The sequence below is a fragment of the Rosa chinensis genome, chromosome 2, assembly GCF_002994745.2.
Source record: "Rosa chinensis cultivar Old Blush chromosome 2, RchiOBHm-V2, whole genome shotgun sequence".
Classification (NCBI taxonomy): domain Eukaryota; kingdom Viridiplantae; phylum Streptophyta; class Magnoliopsida; order Rosales; family Rosaceae; genus Rosa; species Rosa chinensis.
Window position 1 is genome coordinate 72,906,736 of NC_037089.1, and position 17,929 is coordinate 72,924,664.

The 17,929-nt window shown below is 37.4% G+C and overlaps 3 long non-coding RNA genes across 4 annotated transcripts; 1 reads left to right on the forward strand and 2 right to left on the reverse strand.

Moving 5' to 3' along the window:
* Nucleotides 1-5,830: 5,830 nt before the first annotated feature.
* LOC121051892 lies at nucleotides 5,831-12,132 on the forward strand. The gene is made up of 2 exons (XR_005807393.1): nucleotides 5,831-6,076; nucleotides 11,873-12,132. It is a non-coding gene; the product is annotated as an uncharacterized LOC121051892 (long non-coding RNA).
* Nucleotides 7,227-9,986, reverse strand: LOC112189979. Of its 2 annotated transcripts, XR_005807394.1 has the most exons (5): nucleotides 9,927-9,986; nucleotides 9,544-9,665; nucleotides 8,838-8,936; nucleotides 8,393-8,478; nucleotides 7,227-7,559 (listed from the first exon to the last, which is right to left on the reverse strand). It is a non-coding gene; the product is annotated as an uncharacterized LOC112189979 (long non-coding RNA). The 2 variants fall into 2 exon arrangements; XR_002932155.2 differs by lacking the exon at nucleotides 9,927-9,986 and having other exon boundaries at nucleotides 9,544-9,773.
* Nucleotides 10,728-11,060, reverse strand: LOC121051891. Its single transcript, XR_005807392.1, has 2 exons — nucleotides 10,903-11,060; nucleotides 10,728-10,762 (listed from the first exon to the last, which is right to left on the reverse strand). It is a non-coding gene; the product is annotated as an uncharacterized LOC121051891 (long non-coding RNA).
* Nucleotides 12,133-17,929: the final 5,797 nt, after the last annotated feature.

The window sequence follows — 17,929 nt, forward strand, 5'->3', positions numbered from 1 at the left end:
AGCAGAACCACAAACCAATCTAATTCAACCTGAATCCCAGAGTCTTCATCTTCTTCAGAAGATGGTAGCGACATTGAGCTATCAGAACCTTCACATTTCTTTAACAAAGGCTCCCCACACAAACCTGAGTTTCCTTTGTACAGATCCTCTTGGAATGTATCAAATTGTTGCCCATGTGGGATAGGGCCTGAAAGGTGATTTTGGGATACATTAAAGTATGCAAGGAAAGTGAGTTCAGCTAAATTGCTGGGGATCTCTCCTGAGAGTTGATTTTGAGAGAGATCCAAGGATTCAAGGGTAGACAAGTTCCCTAAAGATGGGGGGATGTGACCAATGAGGGTGTTGTTGGAAAGATTAAGCAAATGAAGCCCTCTTAGATTCCCAATAGTACCAGGAATGACGCCTTCAAATCTATTATTTGAGAGATCTATGAACCTGAGAAGATAAGGTGTCTTCAAATACTTCAACTCTACACCTTTGCCAAAGATGATCATTGAGTAATCATAATGGTAGATTGTGTACGTGGCGACTGTTATGGTGTCTTGAAAATAGGTCTTCACTTCATCTTGGTCAACAGATTTCTTCATGCAATTCAAGCTCCCTAAGTAATCAGAAGGCAACCAACTTGAGAAACCATTGTTGGATAGGTCAATAATGCAGAGGTTTGGGAACTCATGGTTGGTTGCAGGTTGGCCAATAGTGCCATGAAATCCATTAGTCCCCAGAATGAGTACCCTTAGTACCGGAAGTGCCCCTAACCATGATGGGAAGCTGTCACTAATGTGATTGTTTCCGAAATCAAGAAACTCTAACTGAGTGCAATTTGCCATTGATCTTGGTAGCTTTCCCCGTAGCTGATTATAGCTCATATCAACCATCTTTAGTGAACCCTGTCCGGTGGGACACATTTGATCAGGAATATCACCATGAAAAGAATTGTTGTGGAGCTTCAGAATCTCAAAAGCACTGGAGCTGCCTAAACATTGTGGAAGCATGCCACTTAGGTTGTTGTTGGACAAATCAAGAACAAACAGATCTTTCAAGTTGCAGAAAGATGGTGAAACCCCTAAGGTATAACCGTTGTTTGGCACAGAATAAAATTGGATTGAAAGGGGTGGAATCGGCAATTGCCCTTGTAACCTGTTAGATCCAAGCTCTAAAAGATGCAGATTCTTCCATGGAAGAATGACTGGATTTTGCTCAAATCCTGTTAGAGAGTTGTGGGAGAGGTTCAGATACCACAGAGATTCACCAGTTGAGTTCCACATCCATCTTGGTATTTGGCCATGAATGTTGTTATCAGAAAGGTCTAGCTCCACCAATTTACTATTATCGTGTAAAAAATCTGGAAACTCTGTTAAGTTGCATGACGCCAATGCTAGAGCTTTAAACTTTGGAGAAGTAGCAGTCAAACTGGTTTTGATGTGCACAGATAATTTGTTGAACGAAAGTCGAAGCACTGTTAACATTTTGAGCTTGAAAAATTCATCCAACTCAACTGTTCCACTCAAGTTATTGGAGGAAAGGTCAATATACTGAAGGTTTGTAAGCTGGAAAAATGACCTTGGAATTGCTTCTTGCAAATTGTTAAATGGGAAGTATGGAGCAGTTAATTTGGTCAAGTTGGCAAGCCAAGATGGGATTTGACCTGTGATTTGGTTATAGGCCAAGTCTAACTCTTCCATTTGAGTCAAGTTCGCAACAAAACTTGGGAATTCTCCCCTTAAGTAGGTATAGGCAAGGCTCAAGTGGTAGAGTTTGGTTAGCTTTCCAACCCAAGACCAGGACTCAGAAATTTGGCCGCTAAAACTGTTTCTTGAAACATCGTAGTAAGTATAACTATGGTCAAAAAAGAAAGAAAGGCTAAGGTAACTGAGCTGTGTAAGGTTTCCAAGTGAAGATGGAATATGAGGATAAAAATTACATAATGCGAGGTTCAAGTACTCTAAGGAGCTTAGGTCTCCAATTGGAGCAGGTATATGACCAGAGAAATTTGTCCTCGCAACATTCAGTTTCTTGAAGGGGCTACTCTTGTTAAATTCAGGAAAGTAACCAGTTAAGTCTTCATTATACATCAGATCAAGAACTTCTAAGTTTGGTAGCTGAAAAATGCCTACTGGGAATTCTCCAGACAAACCACAGCTTTGAAGATACAGAGCTTTGAGAGAAGTTGCATTTGCAAAGATATCGGGTAGAGTGGAGAGTATGTGTACCTTATTAAGATGAAGTTGTTGTATATTGGTTAGATTTTGAACTATAATTCTGAGGTTGGCATTTGTCAGTTCCAAAATCTTGGAAGATGAAAAATGATCATAATCGAATGTCATATCCAAAAAGCTAGTAGCAGAAAGATCAAGGGTAGACAGCTTGGAAAGGTACGAAATTTCTGATGGAATTTGGCCAGAGAATGAGGACTGTGAAAGGTTGAGAAGTGTTAGACCGGTAAGATCATGGCCTAATCTTGATGGTATTTTGGAGAAATTGAAGTGATTATCTGAGAGATCAAGCTTTTGCAAGTGAACAAGTTGGAAAAGGCTGCTGCTGGAGTTGAGAGAACCATAGAGGCAGCTGCTGTTGAGGTTAAGGCCAATAACATAGCCAGTCTCCTCAATGCACTCCACACCATCCCATGAGCAGCAATTCCTCCTTGTCCTTTCTTTTGTCCATGATGCAACCTTCGGATAAGCGAAAGGATCTAAAGATGCAGACTTGCTTGTTGTAAAGCTTTGCTTGAATTGCATCAAGGCAGAGCACTCATCTGCATGACCAATTGTCTGCACAAATGAAGAACATTGGGAAGCTTTGAGCAACAGAAAAATAAGGCATTGCACAGCATAAAAATAACACCTTGGCAATCCCATTCCCATGACAAAATATTGTTTTCTGATTTTGTTGTTTATCAGGAAAACTCTCAACTTATTTTATAAGCTCTGGCAAAAGATAAAGTAAAATGACCTTGATAAAACACAACTAGTGTGGATTTGCTTCTATAAGTAGAATGCGGTTGTCAAAGAGTCAAATAAAAAATGGAAATCACTGAATCTAGTGGTATATAATTGAAGTTGGAAAATAAAAAGTGAAGCTAAAGTAAACAATAAAACCTGCCTATCTGTAAGATCCTGATTGCACATAGTTTTGATTAATGTTTAGGCATTAATCCTTATGTTTTCCTCTGTTACATATTTGGCTGAAGAGTTGTATAACTTAATTTGTATATAGTTCCACCTCCCTGAGAGACAAAGCATACCCAGAAGATGTACTTTACACCAATCTCGATCAGGAGTAGGCGCCTTTGATAGTTCATTCATTCATTGTCAAATTAATAATTTCAACTTTCAATGTCAATGTAGCATTGTCCATTAAGACTCAATGACTTGAACTAGATGATCAGGCATTTTCATCAGTTCCCCATACGTTGTTCTCAAGCTAATCCTCTTTGAACAGAAACGTGCGTTTGACTTTTGAACAGAAATGTACTTTATTTCTCCATGAATGACTTGCAGATAATGTTGACAAGTAAGTACGGAGCCTCGGTCTCGACGTGACTTCCCTTCGAAATCGCTTACCACTGCCTGGACAGACAAAGAAGCAGAAGCAGAAGAGTCTTAGGCTTAGTTTGGCATTGCTTTTGGAGCTGCTTTTGGGGTAGCTTCTGCTTTTGGATTTATGATATGGTGTTTGGTAAATTCTCTAGAAGTTGCTTTTGGTCCAAATAGATTCTCCTAGAAGCTGAAAGCGAGAAGCAACCAAGTGCTAGCTTTTGAAAGCTGCTTCTCTGGAAAACACGGAGTGAACAGTGCTTCTTTAATGAAATTTATCAAATTCCCGATTTTGTCCTCATTATTTTCTAAAATTTACACTGAACCCAGTCATTTTTCTTCATCTGTATTCTGTGCAAGGCAAAACCATCGCACTCTCCTCCTCCTCCTCCTCCCTTCGCCGTCAAATACTTGAGCATGATTCATACTCATCGGAAGAAATCGAGAGAGGGCACTGATATTTTTTTCCCTCTCAGTCTCTCTATTCGACCGTCAAGGCTTCGACGACCCTCGCTCTCCTCGACGGTAACTCAGTGACGGACTACAGTTAAATAGTTGATCGATCTGTCTGGGTTTTTACTTTCTGGGTTTTCAATCAATCTCTCAAGTGTTCAAATAGCCTCGAACTCTTGATTGCTCTCTTCATCAAGCAGCAAAGCAGAAATTGTTGGTTGCTTTCCAGTTCGATTTATGAGTTATGGAATTGATCAAGTTGTTTTGGACGTTAGTTACTGATTGAAATTGAATTGTATTGTATATTTATATTGCTTCTGTTTTGAAATTTGGCATCAATTTTGCCAGTTTTGGTGGGAATTGAATTGCATATGTCTTGGTATTTAGATGGAAATTGAAATTGTATCTGATATGAAATTGTTTAGGTGGAGGTGGAAACAAAAGGGGGGTCTGGAAAGCATTGAGGGGATTAAACTCATTAAAGTATCCAAATAAAGTGAAAATCTTTATGTGGAGAGCATGTTGTGGCTTCCTTCCTTGTGCTGCAGCCTTGTTCTATAGAAAGATTGGGTCTAGTGCATGCTGTGGGAGTTGTGGTTTTAGGGAAGAGACTGCTAATCATATTGCAACTGTTGCAAAACATTGTTAGCTTTTCATGGAAGCAGATTTATGATTGTAGATTTGTAATTGACAATTACAATATTGTTATTCAGAACGTTTTGAATCACAGTTTGTTTTGTTTGTTTGTTTTGATGCTTGTTTCATATTATAGCAGATTAATTGGAATTGCAAAATTGTGGTATTCCAAGCTTTGGGCTTTCTAATGATGGATGAATTAGTTTGGGAAGGACACTCTATTAAGGTTCTTGGTAATCATGCAGCTTTGGACCAGAACTGTAGCTTATCATGCAGCTAGGAATGGAACTGGGCTTCCCTATCTTTTTTATTTACAAAGCTTCTACGTCATTGTATATTTGGAAATTTGCACATTCAAGTATGTCACTATCACTAATTACGCAATGCAACTGGTTTGGGATATATGAGAATGCATAGCTCATCAGATGAGGACAAATGCATAGCTCTTAGGTGTTTGATTTTTGGTGTGTCAACTATATGTGAAACAATACAAATCATAAGGCAAGCTCTGCCCATTAGGATTTATTTTGTTCTTTTCTTAAAAGCCTCAAGTCTTTTTTCATGTTGATCATTGGGGTTTTGACTTCTATAGTTCTAATTGATGAGTTTTGCTACATATAAAGGATGAAGTAGTGATCTCATTTGGCTTTATTTATTGAGGCTCACCTGACATAGCTTTCTGGGTTTTTTATGGTCAGAGATCTGGAATTGCAAGCAGCCTCATTGCCTCCTCAATATCAATCCATGTCTCTAGCAGCCACAGTCGCAGCTCAGATGAACCAAAGCAGGTAGCCGCGTACTCAGCAGCAGATCAAAGCCACACACAATCATAACTCCTTAGGCAAGAAATCAAAACAAAAAAGTGGTGGGTTAAAGTTCCAATTTTACCTTAATTACATATGTTCTCTTCTTGATGGTCATTATATATAGACTTTGCTAATTGCTCATATGCATAGGATTTTACAATAAAGAACAGATTTTCTTTTTCCGTATTCTCATAAGTCCATATACATGAGAGGTGTTACCTTATGTTCACTGTGAATTTGTCAGTCATACTAAATAAAGATATATAGTTGTGAGAAATGAGATTCAGTTGTGTCATTGCAAAACATTTCTTGATCTTCTTGAGAAAGCATGGGGTGCTTGACTATGTTCACATAAAAAAAAACTTGATGTAATTTATAGGCATTGTGAAGAATATGAACATGCATGTCAAAATGATTTACTGTATATTTTACGATTCTCAAGTCTCTAACTGTTTCTTCTGGCTTACAAAAAAACCAGATGCAGATCAATTAGCAATGTAGTTCAACCCCAAAATAGCTATGGCACTGTGACTTATGCATATCTGGTAGCCATTTGTAGTTGTTTTTGGTTGTAGCACACAATCTTGATACCAAGGCTACCAGGAATAAAGTGAAACAGCCTCAAAATGAAACATAACCAAAGTATGTCCTCTAATTTCATTCATGTCATATCATTACAATCCCTTTTCTACATAATATAAACAAGCGGAAGTATCTTATCTAAAACAATTAAACCTAAAAACAATTTTAAAAAAAAATTAAGCATTTTGCCTAGAAACTTTACTTATCACTATGCCAATAATAGCTTCAGACGACAGATTATATCTGTCGTCTGATATGCAAATTATATGTAGTCTATCCAGCTGTCATCTCTTATAGCATCAGACGACAGATATCCTCTGTCGTCTGTTCTCACTCAGACAACAGAAGTTTCCTAAGGATCTGTCGTCTGAACAACCCAACTTTGAAGGATATGGAACTTTCTATAGTTATTAATCATATACAACGACATATTAATGTTGTTGAAATGAGGTACAAACTACAGATTTAATAAAACCTCTGTCGTCTTAAGACTAATAAGAAAACATATATATGTAGTCTGAAGTTACCAAAATAAAGACTTGTTTGACAATCTATTGTTTGAATGCATTTTTAACGACATTTAATTGTTGTTTGTAAATCACTTATAATTTGGTAAATTATGCTTATATGTCGTCTAAGTAGTTTTAAGACTCTATTTTTATGTCGTCTAAGTAGTTTTAAGACTCTATTTTTATGTCGTCTAAGTAGTTTTATGACTCTATCTTTATGTCGTCTAAAGTAGTTTTAAGACTCTATGTTTATGTCGTCTGTCTGGTATTCCAACCACAATTTTAAGTTTTTATGTTGTCTGATAGAAAATAAAACTTCGCGTTTCTGTTGCTTGATAATCAATTGAACTTCATTTTTATGTTGTCTGTTAGAAGTATTTATGTTGTTTGATAGTGAATTAAACTTCATTTTTCTGTTGTCTGTTAGAGGCATATCTGTGGTTTGATAGTGAATTGAACTTCAGTTTTCTGTTGTCTGTTAGAGGCATTTCTGTTGTTTGACAGTGAAATAAACTTCAGTTTTCTGTTGTTACTGTATTTGTGATACAACATATCATAAACCTGCATTTGTTGGATTTGAACCATAGCAAACCTCATTCTGTACAGTAGTCAATCGAGAAAGGCAGATTAATTATAAGATCTGAAATCAACAAATTCCTCATTGCATAAATCAACCCACCAAAATACATTCCTATCAGTAGCATAATACTAAACTAGCTAGCATGCTAGCCTTTACATTAAATGATTTTAATGACTGCCATTGTTGCACGGATCTTAATCTAACTAAGACAAAAACCTAGTAGCATCCATAGAGTAGTTACAGCAACTGCATGCATTTGTTCAACACTTTCCATCAATTCTGTCAAAATGCACAAAAACAGTTCCTAGCCACTACTACTGCTCATAACCTACCAGAAACAAAAGCATATCTATAGGCAGTTCTGTGAAAATGCACAAAAGCAGTTCCTAGACACTACTGCTGCTGCTGCTGCTGCATATATAACTCAATTCATACCATCCAAAACAAGTAATACCTGCAAAGACAACAAGTCCAACATCCAGATTAAAAAGCTTATGACCAGATTAAAAAGCAGCCTGCTAGTAAGCAATCACAACTAATCGAAACATGCAAGCAGTAGACAAATCTGAGCTACAACTATGTCGAAACAACCAGTACACAAAATTCATTTCTGTAACAATGAAGATGAAATTTTCCAGAATGAAGGCTAACTTCTCAAGGTACAACATACTAAAATTTCAAGCTAATCGGAGTTTGAAAAGGTAAAAGATGGATGCAGACTGACTGAACTGTCAGGTTTCTTAAAAACAAACGCAGCTGCACAGTTGATTTAGAAAATTCACCAAATATTCACTGAGTGTCCAAATAACATGAAAGTTCCCAGATCAAGTGTTAGCTAACATGACACGAACATATCAAAAATTCAAGACATTTGGAGATCAGTAAGTAGGGTTACACAGAGCTTGAAGTTAACAGATCAATAGCTTCCTCAGAAATTCAGCAAAGCTGTTTTTAATCTCAATATGAAGTTTTAAATTTAAAAGTTGGTTTATTTTGGTAAAAATTACTTTGTGAGAAACCTTAAAGGGTACTTTGATGCAACTTTGGAGTATGACAACAGAGCATGCAATTACATCTGATCAACAAAGAAGTAAACTGGGCACTGCAAGCATAAATCACAATATAAAGTAGCCCCTTGTTTTCACTCAATATCGAAAAAGAGAAATTGTGCAATACCAAGTGATCAATGCATTCAAACAGTGAAAGTACTGAGTTTAACAAAATCACCAAATGAATTTTCTTTAAGAGAAACATAACCCCTATAGCTTAAAAACATTTTTCCCCTACCTCAACCTTATTAGGTGGCTTTTGCAGTATCATGGGCCTCAGCAGCTTGCTCCAATTGATCTCCCCTTGCTTATCTTCCATGTTTTCTGTCAAAGACTTTCTACTATCAATTCTGATATATGTAATCAAGAATAATGTGCGAAAGCTAAGGGTAAGATTCTTAAATTCAATGGTCAAAAGCAACTGGAAAAAGAAAATGTAAAATGATAACCGGAGATTTCAAACAGGCATTCTTAAAAAATGTTTTAGGACTTGCAATAGACAGGGCAACTTAATTTGTTTTTAATTTTTGCTATTTGACAATTTTTTATATGGATATTTTGAGATAGTTAGTTGTTGACTCTGAAACCACAGCAGTCCAGCTGAGATAGATACTCAGTTGGTGACTCGGTTGCCATAATTGAATTCCCTAAGAAGCAAAAGAAGTTGTTAAGAGTGAACTTACTGTAGGACATGTGAGGACATAAGCAACTCAGGCTCGCCTCCCCAAATCTGGGGTTGCCACAGCTGTACAATGTATCTCTCAAAATCATCTTCAAGAAACCTATAAGTGAAAAGAAATACATACACAAAAAAAAAAAAAAAAAGGAAAATTAGTATCGAAGCTGGCTTATTTCTGATTATCAGTTGAGAAAGAAGCTCATCATTCGCTTGGAGAATGATATATTTAAGAGAAGTACAAGAAGCACAATCAATCACATCTCTATTGTAGTACTATATATTAAGGCACAGGTCCGTAGATTAATCAGTCGCTTAGTTGCCTTTTCTACCAAGTAACTGGCAAAATCATAAGTTCATAACTGATCCAGAGATCTCAAGAATCTTTACCATTCAATGTCAGCCCTCCTCTTAATGAATTCATCTGCTACCTATCCAAATCATACAACAGCTTCAATTCTGTAGGGAGTGCTTTGACAAATGAAAGGAAACAATTGATACAAATTCGGGCACGGAAAGCAATTAAGAAGCTGTAAGTCTAGAAACACAAGCATACAGGATAAGTTGTAACAAAGAATGGGCCCAAATTTCAATCCAAAAGCTAGTAATTTTCTTGATGTGCTTGATGCAATTCTTAGATGACTAGCTCGATATCAATTTATAAGAAGCTAGAAGTTGAAACATGGGGATATAAAATTGAGTTCATCTTGTACCTTCTCTCTAAGCTCATCTGCAAGTTCTTTCTGATGGCTTTCACTTGGAGATGGCTTCCCTGCTCTTAGACAAGCTCCATGAACCACAAATCGAAACAAACACCTTCCATCTCCGCGTATGCCTGTACAAAATAACCATAAAGTCATTCAATTGATCAATATATGCTTGCAGCTCAAACAGAAATATATTCCGTTCAAGAAATAAGCTTAAAGAAATCTTAAGGATAAATTCTACCATCAATATATTGATGTCGATTATGAAAATAATTGAGCAAATTACTTGGAAGATATAAATCTAGAATCAAAATAAAATACACACTACTCAAAGATCAGATTTCATAATAAAAAAAGTCTTTAACACACCATCAGATTTCAATGATTACCTCTTTGAACCTGACAATATTTAGAGGCCTCTGAACATTCTCGTCAATCTGCAAACCACAAAACCAAAACAAGATTCATATCCATAATCGGCTTGCACAATATAACATTATAACCATATGAAAAAGACTTGAGATGCGTTTGGATCTGGACAAAGTGAATGATATAATTGAAAACAAAGGACAAGTTTTCTTATTTTCTTACCAGATCTGGGTTCCATTGATTTGGCGGGTTCAAGATTCAACACTTCAACCTCCAGAGCTGGTTCTCGAGTTCTTCTATCTACAAAATTGAAACGAACAATAAGAAAACTTGATCAAAATTAAACCCCAATTATCGACTGAAACAGAGAAATTAAAGCTCGAGAGAAAAATCAGAAATTAAAAACCAGAATAGGAAGTACCTGGAGGAGTGGAGGATGAGCGCCGATTGAAGAAAAAAACAGAGATAAGAGACTAAAAAGAGGGTTGGGAGTGAATCGAGTGATTGGGTATCATGGGTTTGAGAGATGGAGGAAATTGTGTAGGGTTTTCATCGAAAGGAAATGCCGAAATGGAGGACATTTTTGTTTCAGATTAGGTTATAGAACGTCTATGATCCCATGAGGACAAGTTTATTTTAGGCATAAAAGCTCAGAAAAACACCCAATTAACCCCAGCCCGCCCAACCCACAAATATTTAGAACACTGGTACCCACAAATATAAACACTAATCCCTACCATAAACCCATAAATTTGAACACCCACCAATTGAAAATTAGGGAGAGAAGAGAGTACCTGAAAGTCGAAGCTTCTCTGGTCTTGATTTTGGAGTTGGGGTTCAGTCCTCAAGCTTCTATCTGCGTTGATATAAAGAAATTAGGTCAAGGAGAGCTGAAGTAGAGGAAACCCATTTGTTCTTTTTGTTCTGTTGTAATGAAACGAAGAGGGAATTTGATATGGGTAAAGAGGGAATCTGAAAATTACTCAGACGACATACCCAAACATGCTTTGCCGGAATCGCAGGAGGATGGGAGTGTGTGTGAACTGGAGAGGGTGAAAGGGATTGAGGGTGGATTGAGGGATTGAGGTTCATGAGAGTGTGAGAGTATGCGAGGGAGAGATTGACTGATCGAGAGTGAGAGGCGGCAATTGTGTTCTTAGATCTAGGGTTGGGTTTTTTTTTTTCAGCTAAGGGAAAGGTCCTGGCAAAATGAGTGGGAAAGCCCGAGTTTTTCTGTTTTAGCTAAGGGAGGGGAATGGGAATACTATAGATTATTCTCATTTACTTAGACGACATATGAATGTTGTCTTAATTTTCTACTTGTCTTTCGTTTACTCACACGACAGATATCTGTTGTCCTAACTTTCCACTTTTTCATTGCGAATTTATCAGTTATTTCAGACGACAGATATCTGTCGTCTTAATTTTCTAACTTACTAAAAAGATGAAAAAACTGAAATAGCCAAGGGAGGGATCGAATACTTTAGATTAGCAAATTAGCTATCAGTTTCCCGTTTACTCAGACTACATATGAATGTAGTCCTAATTTTCCACTTGTTTCCCATTTACTCAGACGACATATGAATGTTGTCCTAAATTTCCACTTTTTCATGCAAATTTATCGGTTCTTTCAGACGACAGATATCTGTCGTCTGAATTTTCTAACTTACTAAAAAGTGAAATAGTATGGATTCTCATGCTATTCAGACTACAGAATTAATTTATATGTCGTCTAAAGAAGTTTAAAAGATTCAGACGACAGAAAACAAAAATTCTGTCGTCTGAAATGTGTCGTCTGAAGGCATTATTGGCATAGTGTATGTTTTAAAAATTTTATATGTTGCCCTTATCTGCATTTTAAGTTCAAGTTTTGAAATATTCTCTTATGTATCTCGGAATTTATACTTAGAAACTCTATTGATTTGTATTAAAATATCTACTAACCCTCCGCTGTTATCATTTGCAGTAACACCCGGTCACAACCTACATTAGCTGTAGAATAATCATCTCGAAGGACCTGATGTCGCTATTTTTGTTGACACTTGACAAAATTTGTATAGCGAAACTGCTTTACTTAGGAAATCAATTTTGTAACCAAATTAAAATACCAAATTCTGCTTGGTATTTCCACTTTTGTAATATAACTACAATATTCCGTAAACTGTGAATCTATAAATTTGACAAGAAAAAACACCCGCAGCATCGCACGGGCTTACATTTCCTAGTACCAAATGAGAGGCCAACTTGCTATTTTGTGTAATAGTAAAACATAATATGCATATTAAAAGGTTTAAAGTAAATCTTTTAATCGATCCAAGCAAGGGTATAAGGATAATGCATGAGAAATTTTTTTATTTGGTATGGTTACATAATCAAAAAACAAAATTATGTATTTTAGTAGCATATCTTAGCATGTATGACCATTTTGGTAATTATACCCAGGCAAAGCACGTTTGACTTGGAACTTACCAAACACCTAGAAATTGCTTTTCGTTCTCACAGCACTTTTAAAAACAGTTTACCAAACACCTCAGCTGCTTATTCTCACAGCAAGTTCGGAAGTGCTTCCTCTCACAGCAAGTTCAGAAGCGCTTCTTCTCACAGCACAGCAATCCCAAACTAAGCCTTACATTGCCTTACAGAATCTCATTGGATTGGCCACCTTTCATCATCATTATCGCGTTTCGAAGTTTCAACTTTCAGTGTCATCCGTCAAGCTTTGTCCATTAAGACTTTAAAGCCTAGAAACCAGATAATCATGGTCATGACCACATACGTACGTTGTCAAGCCAGCCGTTTAAGAAAACTCTCCGTTCCGAAACTTTATTTTGACTTCTGAGCTAGTGCGCACACAAAAAATTAGATTATGCGGTTATGCCAACGAACTTGAATTGATTTGAGGTTCCATACTATTCCATTATTTGATATAGCTAGTCAGAGCGCTCAACATTCAGTGAGAAACATCGAACCATTACCTAGTTTTCTTCTCACTTATAACATACTCAAAACTTAAATATATGATGAGAAATTGAGATCTAGTTTACTCAACTTTTTCAGGTCTCATTTTCTATTTGAAAACTCGAAATATTTAACATCGTATTTTTTTCATGATATATAAGGTCTCAAATTTAAATCTCATAAGACTATGTGGTCAATCTTACACTTTTAGTGGTAAACCTTGACAAAAACGTTTATGGTGCTGATCAATGGCTTCCAATCTGGTTCAAGACTTCAATAATTGAACAACATTAATTGGTGACACGCTGACATGAGTGAACTGTAGAAATATTTAGCAGAAGAAGCAGCGTCATGGAAAGAGGAGGGGAGACGGACCTTGGTCCTTTCAATGCATGCATTTAGACGGGACATGACAAAACTACTCGGACCGCAACAGTTTGGTTTCAATAAATTTAGAAGGGTTATCTACAATTTGGTTTCAATAATAATTTGACTGAAACATTTGGCAAAGTCGAAGGAAGCTGAACCCTGTAAGGCTGTAACCTCTGTAAGTGATCTTCTAAAAAAAAAAAACCTCTGTAAGTGATTCGTCATCCGCAGACGCCACCCGATGGAAGAGTCCATCTTTTTCATTTTTTATTACTTGTTGCGATTTCATACATCTTTTCCAATCAAAGCCAGCAACGTACTGAACCCTCTTATTATTACTTTTTAACTTTAGTCAAAGAGTGAACTTCGTGAATGATTGAATAAGAGCTATTGGATGAGGAAGGGTCCAGTTCGACATAAAAGAGCGTCATCTTTTTATGTTTTGACCATTTTATTTTTGGTCAAAACATAAGAGCTACGGTACTCTGTAAGATAAGGCTAAAAGCTTTGGCACGTGTTACTACTGATTACTTGTAATTCTGTTCCCCATCTTAGCTAGTATGCATTGGCAAGGGAAGTGTTTCACAATGGATGAGATTTAGCTGGTATGCATTTGCAAGGAAAGTGTCTTGCAATTCGTATTTACTTACATTTATTGCAAAGAGACGGGTGTGCTGAACGGACGTGCGCTCACACACCAGCCTAATAAATAGCCGACACGCGTCGGGCGATATCAGAGGTAACTCTTATCTAGGGGTCATCATGGGCCGGGTTAGGGCCGGCCCTACCCTAAATTTTAGGGCTTAGGGTCGGGCCGGGCCTGGCCGAGTCAAAGTCAACAAAATTTAGGGCCGGGTAGGGTCGGGCTGGGGCTTAAATATGCTAACCCTTACCCGCCCGAAAAGCCCTATCCGTTAGGGCCTAAAGGGCCGGGTCGGGCCGGCCCTCAAATAGGACCAAATAGGGCCGAAATGGGCCAAAAAGGGCCTTATTTTGTTTAACAAAAAAAAAACATTATTTTTCTTCTTCTCAAAATATGGCTTAATGGTATATATTAGTGATAAAAGACTCATTGTTTTTTATTGAACATATTTTATATTCATATAATACTTGTAACTTATAACATTTATTAATATTACTTAAGGTGGTTATATTCAATTAACTATCTATATAAATCTCCCAATATTAATTGTTGTGTAGCAAAGAAAATAGAAATTAAAGAAAACAAAACTTATGAAATCAATTACAAAGAAAGAGATAATTTGCATATTATAGAAAAAAGAGAAACGTAATTAAAAAATAGAAAAACTAAAAAAAAATTATGGCTTATTCGGGCGTGCCAAAAATTTCGATATGGAAATCGATCAATCTGACAATGCTCATGGAGGGCAACAAGCCTAATAAACTAGTTATACTACATTATAAGGCATATAAGGATTATGTGCGATCCAAAAATTTTGAAATGAAAATCGACCAATCTGAAAATTCTCATATGTTTATACAACATTGATAGGTATTGTGTAAAGAAATTAGGCCGATCTGCCGTGAATAAGGCGTCCAACGTAGCGGTCAACGCTTTGCACAAGCAAACTTCCCTAAGAGGAGCGGCACCATGCGCGGACAAATGTTGCAGAATTTTGACATCCGTAAGTAGACCCCCTACCCATGAGAGTGTGGGAGCTGAAAGATCGAAAAAAGTGAATTGCCAAGCACCAGTTAAGAGCATATTTGTTTTATGTTCTATTTAGGGTATTGAGTTGACCAGGTAGATCGAGGTCCAACCGAAGGCGGAAATTGCTGAAATTTCTACCACTAACATATATTCATATGAAAACAACATCCAGCGGTTCATTTTAAAAAATTCCATTTCATCCCCCATTTTGCTCATGGAGGCTAACAAGCCTAATAAACTAGTTATACTACATTACAAGGCATATAAGGATTATGTGCGATCCAAAAATTTTGAAATGAAAATCGACCAATCTGAAAATTCTCATATGTTTATACAACATTGATAGATATTGTGTAAAGAAATTAGGCCGATCTGCTTTGAATAAGGCGTCCAATGTAGCGGTCAACGCTTGCACAAGCAAACTTCCCTAAGGGGAGCGGCACCATGCGTGGACAAACGTTGCGGAATTTTGACATCCGTAAGTAGACCCCCTACCCATGAGAGTGTGGGAGCTGAAAGATCTAAAAAAGTGAATTGCCAAGGACCGGTTAAGAGCATATTTGTTTTATGTTCTATTTAGGGTATTAAGTTGACCGGGTAGATCGAGGTCCAATTGAAGGCGGAAATTGCTGAAATTTCTACCACTAACATATATTCATATGAAAACAACATCCAGCGGTTTATTTTAAAAAATTCCATTTCGTCCCCCATTTTGGTCATGGAGGGTAATCTCAATCATTTAAATGCAATGTATAAGTTACACAACTTTAGGAGGCAAATTGGTATAGACCAACATATTTGTAATTAAATTTGAAATTTTTATCTTATATCTATGCACATCCATTGATGAAATATTTAAAAATGTGATGTAAAAAAATTAGCACGTTTTGCGGTTGTCACGCCATCGGTCAACCAAGAAACATACAAGTGAATATGGTTGACCAATCCGATCGGATTCGAAACTATGGTGAAATTGACTAAATTTTTAACCACACGCATAATTTATTGTAATAATCACATCAAACGGTTGATTTTCTCATTTTCTTTGAATTGATAGAGGTTGCTCTTTGGAGTGTATGATATAAAAATATAGATTTATAAAAAAAATTAGTATCCATTCTCTTTGGAGTGTATGATATAAAAATTAGATTTACATATATTAATTGGGTTCAAATGTTCAATCTAATACCCATTCTCTAAAATAACATATTTCTTATTTCTTTTTATATAAATATGTAATATAGAAAAATAATAAAAATAAAATATAAATTTTAGGGCCGGGCCGGGCTTGGCCCTTTCGGGCTCAATCGGGCAGGGCCGTAGGGTAGGGCCGGGCTTCATTTACATAACCCATACCCTACCCTATTTAAAAAAGGGTTGGGCCGGCCCGCCCTAATGCAAGGGCCGGGTCGGGCTTCGGCCCTACGGGCCGGGCGGGCTTAGGGTAGGTTTAGGGCCGAAGGGCCAAATGGTGAGGCCTACTCTTATCCACTCAAATCGTCAAAATTTGAACTTCCCAATAGAAAAAGTCTCCGCTAAGCGCAACACTGCTAACAGAACTTCTCACTTTCAATTTTCAAGGGAGAAAGTCTCCGCGAAGCGCAACACCGCTAAAGGAACTTCTCACTTTTAATTTTCAAGGGAGAAAGTCTCCACTAAGTGTGACACCACTAGCGGAAGTTCTCACTTTCAATCTTCAAGGGAGAAAATCCCCGCTAAGCGAAACACCGCTAGTGGAACTTCTCACATGTTTAAGGAAAAAGAGATTCGAGATAAATTGTAGAGAGAATTGTGTGTATTATTATTGAGAATAGGAGCCCTTTATATAGGGATTACAAAGTACTAGTTCTAATGTTACAAGGAATACTAATCCGAGTAGGATTAGGAATTCTAGAACCTTTTCTCCTATTACTACTCCTAGTTTGATAAGGCACACTAACAGCTGATTTCCTTCAACACTCCCCCTTGTGCCGCTCAAACTTGGTGGTGACGCTTCATCCGTTGCCTCGTTAAAAACCTTGCTCGAGTGAAAAACCCTGTGGGACAAAAACATGCTCGAGGAGGAGAAAAAGAGTACAACACGTCCTCTACTCTTCGAGATCAAACATGTAGACATCATAACTCCCCCTGATGTTGATATCTCCCCCTGATTGCTACAATCGAGGGAGTTCGGATAACTTTCTTAATCCGATGCTCTTCACATGTTTCTCGAAGGTGGATCTAGGTAACGACTTAGTGAATAAGTCCGCTACATTATCCTCTGATCGGATTTGATTCACTTCAATCTTTAGAAGTGATTGTTGTTGCTGATTATAAAAGAACTTAGGCGATATGTGCTTGGTGTTGTCGCCCTTGATGAAACCTAACTTCATTTGCTCAATATAAGCAGCATTATCCTCATAAATGCATGTAGGTTCATCAGTGGTAGACTTCAAACCACAACTTCCTCGGATATGTCTAATTATAGACCTTAGCCATATACATTTACGTACGGCTTCATGTAGAGCAATAATCTCTGCATGATTTGAGGAAGTAGCAACAAGGGTTTGTTTTGTAGTCCTCCAAGATATCGCAGTGCTTCCCATGGTAAAGACATAACCCGTTTGGGAGCGACCTTTATGAGGGTCAGAGAGGTACCCAACATCAGCAAAACCCATCAAAACATCACTGTCATTTTGATGGAGGGGGATAGGGTGAGGCCGGCCACCCTTGGTAGTGGTGGTGGCATTGGCGACAATATGGCCGGCCATTTTGTCATGGTGGACGGTGGCTCCATGCCTAATGGGGTCCGATCCCATTCTTCCGTCATTCCTCTTCTCTCTGTAGGGATAAAATAGGCCCATATCAATCGTACCTCTCAGGTATCAAAAGATTGTCTTTACACCAATCCAATTGCGGCGTGTTGGCGCAGAGTTATGTCTAGCTAACAAGTTCACTGCAAATGAGATATCCAGTCTTGTGCATTGAGCTAAGTACAATAATGCGCCTATTGCACTTAAATAGGACACTTCGGCCTCTAATGGT